Genomic DNA, 8,767 nt, shown 5'->3' on the forward strand with positions numbered 1-8,767 from the left:
ATGAATGTATTATTTAACATAAGCATATAGTAAATATTCCTCAACAACACCCAGGCATCAACCACTATTTGAGGACCATGCAGCCACTTGCTGAACGACAGATGATATTCCGCCCAAACTCTGTATGCAATGGGCTCTCCAACCCTGTTCCTGCAGCTACCCTGTACTTAAATCTGTTCGGGAACATTGATAGTAACATGTTTTCACAACCCAACATATTTAATTAAACTGTTGGCAGCCCCTCTCTTTACGTGCTCAAGATAGGCATGAAAGGAATGAAAGAGAGAGAGGAGGAGATGGAAACGCATGGTGGTGAGATAATCTGTAGCTACAGATTTTAGTAGATGGAGCTATACACCATTAAAGCTGCAATATGAAATATTTTTGGGTGACTGACCAAATTCACATAGAAATGCATGTTATAGACTTGTCATTCTCATTAAAAGCAAGTCCAATAAGCGGTATATCTGTTCTATGTGCAGTATTTCTATGCATCTCATTATGTTTTTTGTTTGTTGCCTCTTTTACTTTCGGTTTTGTACACCAGTTTCAAACAGCTGAAAATACAATATTTTTGGTAATTGAAAATATATTTCACAGCGGTACAATGTTTCTCTACACTACACATTGCTTGTTTTGTCACATAAACTTAAAATTAGGCAAATAATTAGAATTTTAGCAACCAGGAAATGGCAGAGCGATTTCTGCATAGTGCATTTTTAACATAATAGTACATAACTCTGTTAGCAGTTGATGTTACTCTTCGATAACACAGACCCCAAAGCAAATCAGGGGGAGAAATATTGTTTTATTCAAAGAGGACTCTTAAGGATCGGCCCCTTTTTATTTATTTTTGCCTGAAATGACATACCCAAATCTAGCTGCCTGTAGCTCAGGCCCTGAAGCAAGGATATGCATTTTTTTTGGTACCATTTGAAAGGAAACACTTTGAAGTTTGTGGAAATGTGAACGGAATGTAGGAGAATATAAAACATTGGATCTGGTAAAAGATAATACAGAGAAAAAAAAAACTGTTTTTTGTACCATCATCTTTGAAATGCAAGAGAAAGGCCATCATGTATTATTCCAGCCCAGGTGCAATTGAGATAGTGGCCACTAGATGGCAGCAGTGTATGTGCAAAGTTTTAGTCTGATCCAATGAACCATTGCATTTCTGTTCAACATTTTGTATCAAGACTGCCCAAATGTGCCTAATTTGTTTATTAATAACTTTTCATGTTCAAAACTGTGCACTCTCCTCACACAATAGCATGGTATTATTTTACTGTAATAGCTACTGTATATTGGAAAGTGCAGTTAGATTAACAAAAATTGAAGCATTCTGTAAATATCAGATATGTCTATGTCCTGGGAAATGTTCTTGTTTACTGACAACCTCATGCTAATCGCATTAGCCTACTTTAGCTCAACCTTCCCACAGGGGACCCACCAATCCTGAATAACTTTTTTAAACAGCCATCACTAACATAGAGAGGCTGCTGCCAACATACAGACTCAAACCTCTGGCCACTTAAATAAATTGACTCAATAAAGGTATCACTAGTCACCTTAAATAACGCCACTTTAATCATGTTTACATATCCTACATTACTCATCTCATATGTATATACTATATTCTATACCATCTACTGCATCTTGTCTAAGCCGCACGCCATCGCTCAGCCATACAGCTGAAGTCGGAAGTTAACATACATCTACATACATTCACACCTACATACATACAGCCAAATACATTTCAACTCAGTTTTTCACAATTCCTGACATTTAATCCTAGTTATCAAGTTGGGTGAATTTTGGCCCATTCCTCCTGACAGAGCTGGTGTAACGGAGTCAGGTTTGAAGGCCTCCTTGCTCGCACACGGTTTTTCAGTTCTGCCCACAAATTTTCTATATGATTGAGGTCAGGCTTTGTGATGGCCACTCCAATACCTTGACTTTGTTGTCCTTAAGCCATTTTGCCACAACTTTGGAAGTATGCTTTGGGTCATTGTCCATTTGGAAGACTCATTTGCGACCAAGCTTTAACTTGTCTTGTCTTGAGATATTTCTTCAATATATCCACATAATTTTCCTCCATCATGATGCCATCTATTTTGTGAAGTGCAGCAGTCCCTCCTGCAGCAAAGCACCCCCACAACATGATGCTGCCACTCCCGTGCTTCACGGTTGGGATGGTGTTCTTTGGCTTGCAAGCCTCCCCCTTTTTCCTCCAAACATAACGATGGTCATTATGACCAAACAGTTATATTTTTGTTTCATCAGACCAGAGGACATTTCTCCAAAAAGTACGATCGTTGTCCCCATGGGCAGATGTAAACCGTAGTCTGGCATTTTAATGGCGGTTTTGGAGCAGTGGCTTCTTCTTTGCTGATCGCCCTTTCAGGTTATGTCGATATAGGACTCATTTTACTGTGGATATAGATACTTTTGTACCTGTTTCCTCCAGCATCTTCACAAGGTCCTTTGCTGGTGTTCTGGGATTGATTTGCACTTTTCACGCCAAGGTACGTTCATCTCTAGGAGACATAACGAGTCTCCTTCCTGAGCGGTATGACGTCTGCGTGGTCCCATGATGTTTATACTTGCATACTATTGTTTGTACAGATGAACGTGGTACCTTCAGGCATTTGGATATTGCTCCCAAGAATGAACCAGACTTGTGGAGGTCTACAGTTTCTTTTCTGCTGTCTTGGCTGATTTCTTTTGATTTCCCCATGATGTCAAGCAAAGAGGCACTGAGTTTTAAAGTAGGCCTTCAAATACATCCACAATTACACCTCTAATTGAGTCAAATGATGTCAATTAGCCTATCAGAAGCTTCTAAAGCTATGACATAATTTTCTGGAATTTTCCAAGCTGTTTAAAAGGCACAGTCAACTTAGTGTATTTAAACTTCTGACCCACTGGAATTGTGATACAGTGAATTGTAAGTGAAATAATTTGTCTGTAAACAATTTTTGAAAGAATGACTTGTGTCATGCACAAAGTAGATGTCCTAACCGACTTGCCAAAACTATAGTTTATTAACAAGAAATGTGTGGAGTGGTTGAAAAATGAGTTTTAATGTCTCCATCCTAAGTGTATGTAAACTTCTGCCTTCAACTGTATATGTACATATTCTATTCATCCATTTACACTTGTATGTATTAGGTAGTTGTTGTGAATTTGTTAGATTACTTGTTAGATATTACTGTATAGTCGGAACTAGAAGCACAAGCATTTCGCTACACTCGCATTAACATCCGCTAACCATGTGTATGTGACCACTAAAATCTGATTTGATTTCATTTGAAAAAGTCCACCCTTGTTGTTCATGGATGTATGGAAATTCCTTAAGCTGTGCTTCACAGGCTGAAACAGACATTGGACAATCAAAAGCAGAGGGGTGTGGTCAGCAAAGCAACCAAACCAACACTGTGGGTGAGCAGCCTGGTCGTAACAGAAAATAGAAAAATGTCTCTTTTAGGGTGTGTTTGGATCCTAAGAACCTGAACAAGACCATACAGCGCCAAGACTTCTTCATACCCACCTCAGTGGATGTGCAATGCAAACCAGCAGACAAGAAGATCTTTACTACCTTCACTAGATCTTCACTAGATTTTCCCTAGATCTTCCCTAGATCTTCACTAGATCTTCCCTAGATCTTCCCTAGATCTTCACTAGATCTTCACTAGATCTTAACTAGATGATAAGGAATGGGTATTGGCAAATCAATCTGGATGAGGAATCCACCGATGTCTACACATTCAATACACCATGGGGAGGTACCGGTTGAATCACTAAACCTTTTGGCATTAAATGTCCCAGTGAGGTTTCAACAGATCAACTCAGAGACTTTTGGTGAAATTGATGGTGTCTATGTAATTGCAGCATCGACCAAAGAAGAGAATGATCGCATCCTGAAGCAGGTGACGGACAGATCCATCCGTCTGAATGTGAAGTTCAATGCTGACAACATGCAGTACATAGTGAGTGAAGTGAAGTACGTTAGGGCACATCGTCAGTGCTGACGGGGTTAAAGCAGACAACTCCAAGGTGACAGCAATCACACAGATTCCTCCACCAGAAGACAGGGTTCTACAGAGGCTACTGGGCATGATACGTTTCCTAACCCAGTATATCCCCTGACGTTTCCTAACCCAGTATATCCCCTGACGTTTCCTAACCCAGTATATCCCCTGACGTTTCCTAACCCAGTATATCCCCTGACGTTTCCTAACCCAGTATATCCCCTGACGTTTCCTAACCCAGTATATCCCCTGACGTTTCCTAACCCAGTATATCCCCTGACGTTTCCTAACACAGTATATCCCCTGACGTTTCCTAACCCAGTATATCCCCTGACGTTTCCTAACCCAGTATATCCCCTGACGTTTCCTAACCCAGTATATCCCCTGACGTTTCCTAACCCAGTATATCCCCTGACGTTTCCTAACCCAGTATATCCCCTGATGTTTCCTAACCCAGTATATCCCCTGACGTTTCCTAACCCAAGAGATTGAAATGCAAGCTGATCCAAACATGGACTGGTAAACAGTCTATAGATGGCCTAGTAAATGTTCTATTGTCACGCCCTGACCTTAGTTATCTTTGTTTTCTTTATTATTTTGGTTAGGTCAGGGTGTGACGAGGGCGGTTTGTTTAGTTTTTGTATTGTCTAGGTTTTTTTGTATGTCTAGGGTTTTTTGTAAGTCTATGTGTTTATATGGCTATGGTTGCCTAGATTGGTTCTCAATCAGAGGCAGTTGTTTATCGTTGTCTCTGATTGGGGACCATATTTAGGTAGCCATATTCCTTGGGTAGTTTGTGGGTTCTTATTCTATGTTTAGTTGCCTGTTCTGCACTTCTCATATTAGCTTCACGGTTCGTTTTGTTGTTTTGTATAGTTTGTTCAGTATTCTTTCTTAATTAAAATAAGTATGTCCGCTTACCACGCTGCGCCTTGGTCTCCTCCATACAACGACCGTGACAGTCTATAGATGGACTGGTAAACAGTCTATAGATGGACTGGTAAACAGTCTATAGATGGACTGGTAAACAGTCTATAGATGGACTGGTAAACGGTCTATAGATGGACTGGTAAACGGTCTATAGATGGACTGGTAAACGGTCTATAGATGGACTGGTAAACGGTCTATAGATGGACTGGTAAACGGTCTATAGATGGACTGGTAAACGGTCTATAGATGGACTGGTAAACGGTCTATAGATGGACTGGTAAACGGTCTATAGATGGACTGGTAAACGGTCTATAGATGGACTGGTAAACGGTCTATAGATGGACTGGTAAACGGTCTATAGATGGACTGGTAAATGGTCTATAGATGGACTGGTAAACGGTCTATAGATGGACTGGTAAACGGTCTATAGATGGACTGGTAAATGGTCTATAGATGGACTGCTAAATGGTCTATAGATGGACTGGTAAATTGTCTATAGATGGACTGGTAAATGGTCTATAGATGGACTGGTAAATGGTCTATAGATGGACTGCTAAATGGTCTATAGATAGACTGCTAAATGGTCTATAGATGGACTGCTAAATGGTCTATAGATGGACTGGTAAACAGCCTATAGATGGACTGGTAAACAGTCTATAGATGGACTGGTAAACGGTCTATAGATGGACTAGTAAACAGTCTATAGATGGACTGGTAAACGGTCTATAGATGGACTAGTAAACAGTCTATAGATGGACTGGTAAATGGTCTATAGATGGACTGGTAATTGGTTTATAGATGGACTAGTAAACAGTCTATAGATGGACTGCTAATTGGTTTATAGATGGACTGGTAATTGGTTTATAGATGGACTAGTAAACAGTCTATAGATGGACTGCTAATTGGTTTATAGATGGACTAGTAAACAGTCTATAGATGGACTGGTAAATGGTCTATAGATGGACTGGTAAATGGTCTATAGATGGACTGGTAAATGGTCTATAGATGGACTGGTAAATGGTCTATAGATGAACTGGTAAATGGTCTATAGATGGACTGGTAAACAGTCTATAGATGGACTGGTAAACAGTCTATAGATGAACTGGTAAACGGTCTATAGATGGACTGGTAAATGGTCTATAGATGGACTGGTAAATGGTCTATAGATGGACTGGTAAATGGTCTATAGATGGACTGGTAAATGGTCTATAGATGAACTGGTAAATGGTCTATAGATGGACTGGTAAATGGTCTATAGATGGACTGGTAAATGGTCTATAGATGGACTGGTAAATGGTCTATAGATGGACTGGTAAATGGTCTATAGATGAACTGGTAAATGGTCTATAGATGGACTGGTAAATGGTCTATAGATGAACTGGTAAATGGTCTATAGATGGACTAGTAAACAGTTTATAGATGGACTGGTAAACAGTTTATAGATGGACTGGTAAACAGTCTATAGATGGACTGGTAAACGGTCTATAGATGGACTGGTAAACAGTCTATAGATGGACTGGTAAACGGTCTATAGCCTTTGGATCCAGAGCTCTGTCTGGGGCAGAACAAAATTATGCCCAAATAGATAAAGAGGTCCTGGCAATAGAGTTCGGACTAGAGGTTTCAGCAGTATGTCTATGGTTTCCAGGTCTGAGTTCAATCCGACCACAAACCACTTGAGGCTATAATCACCAAGCCCATTGAAAAGGTGCCTGCACATCTTCAAAGGATGCTGCTTCAAAGACAGAAATAATACATTCATATCATCTACACTCCAGGTAAAGACATGTTAATAGCAGACACACTATCCAGGCCTGTACCCTAGACTGCCAGACATGAAGTGTGACCTCTGTGACGAGAAAGTAATTTATGCCGTTTCCACACATTATCCACTGGAGGGCGCTGTTATGCAACAGCTGAGAACAGCCACAGACAGCGAGATACACCTGCTGAGGAACCTGCACAGAGATGGATGGCTAGACAGGAAATGTGCACCAATCAAAGCACAGACCTACTGGCATATCTGAGACTTTCTTTACATTGAAGATGGACTACTCATGGTAAACAAATGCATTATCATTCCCAGAGACTTTAGAGCTGAGGTACTTAAAAGGCTTCACACTGCACATCAGGACATTCAATGCATGCAAGAGCTTTCATGTACTGGTCAGGCCTCGATGATGATGTATGCATGATGTTCAAGTTGTGCACTTTTCAAGAAAAACTTCCCAGCAACCAAAAATAACCACTCCTACCACACACAGTGCCTGACATTCCGTGGCAAAAACAAATCGCTGCTGATATCTTGGAGTTCCAAGGATGCTCAGTCCTCCTAACAGTGTACTACTACTCCACATATCCAGAGGTGCTGAGGCTGTCGGACAAGACATCAGGTAATGTCATAGCGAAGTGGAACGCTGTGTTTGCTAGACATGGTATTGCAGAAGAGTGGGATTTCAAAATCACAAATTCAAGTACAGGGTTTTCCCAGTCAAACGGAATGGCTGAGAAGACTATTCCGTTAGTCATAAACATGCTGAGATCCACAGCACAAACAGGTGTTGACCATCACATAGCTCCCCTGAACCTGATAAATACACCTGTCCAGTGCTCCCCTGCTCAGCTACCCATGGGGACGTGTCCTACGCTCCATCCTACCTGCATCCTAAGCAGCCCTTCAGCCAGTGACTCCCAGAAATGTCCAGCATGGCCTGAAACACAGACAGCCACAGCAGAAGACATGTTACTACAAAATGGCATCATCGCTTCCTTCATTCTGGGAGCGAGAGTGTGCATGGAGAGGGCAATAGGATGGCAGCCATCAACAGTGAGAATCAGAGATGAACCGAGATCATATGATATCAAATCAAATTTGATTTGTCACATGCACATCTTTAGCAGATGTTATTGCGGGTGTAGTGAAATGCTTGTGTTTCTAGCTCCAACAGTGCAGTAATATCTAACAATTCACAACAATACACACAGGCCGTGGCTCGGGTGGTTGTTGTCCTTGATGATCTTTTTGGCCTTCCTGTGACAACGGGTGCTGTAGGTGTCCTGGAAGGCAGGTAGCTTGCCCCTGGTGACGTGAGGGGCAGACCGCACCACTCTCTGCAGAGCCCTGCAGTTGCGGGCGGTGCAGTTGCAGTTGATGGCATCACACCAGTAGGAGCTCGCTCCCGCGGAAACAGAAAGCATCTCAGACCCGACAGAACAGCCAAGTACAGAGACAAGAGGAAGTCACAATCACTGACTCTGATTCAGACTGGGAGGTCGAAGAGGAGAAACAAAGAGACAGAACACAGACAAAACATGACAAATGAAAGAGCACCAGAACCCTCTGGAGAAAGAGGAGGAGAAACAAAAGAAATAGCGCAAGAGCATTTCCAATAATCTTTTTGAGGAATAGCAACTTTGCTTAACTTTCTTCTTAAATCTGTAGTTAAGTATTTTTTTAAATGGCAGTTAAGAATAATTTTTTTCTTAAGAAGGTTTTGTGAATCTGGGCCCAGAACCCTCTGTCATAGAGACTCAAACTAGTCAGATCACCAGAACCCTCTGTCAAAGAGACTCAGACCAGTTAGATCACCAGAACCCTCTGTCAAAGAGACTCAGACCAGTTAGATCACCAGAACCCTCTGTCAAAGAGACTCAGACCAGTTAGATCACCAGAACCCTCTGTCAAAGAGACTCAGACCAGTTAGATCACCAGAACCCTCTGTCAAAGAGACTCAGACCAGTTAGATCACCAGAACCCTCTGTCAAAGAGACTCAGACCAGTTAGATCACCAGAACCCTCTGTCAAA

The sequence above is a fragment of the Oncorhynchus nerka genome, linkage group LG18 (genome assembly GCF_034236695.1).
Source record: "Oncorhynchus nerka isolate Pitt River linkage group LG18, Oner_Uvic_2.0, whole genome shotgun sequence".
NCBI lineage: Eukaryota > Metazoa > Chordata > Actinopteri > Salmoniformes > Salmonidae > Oncorhynchus > Oncorhynchus nerka.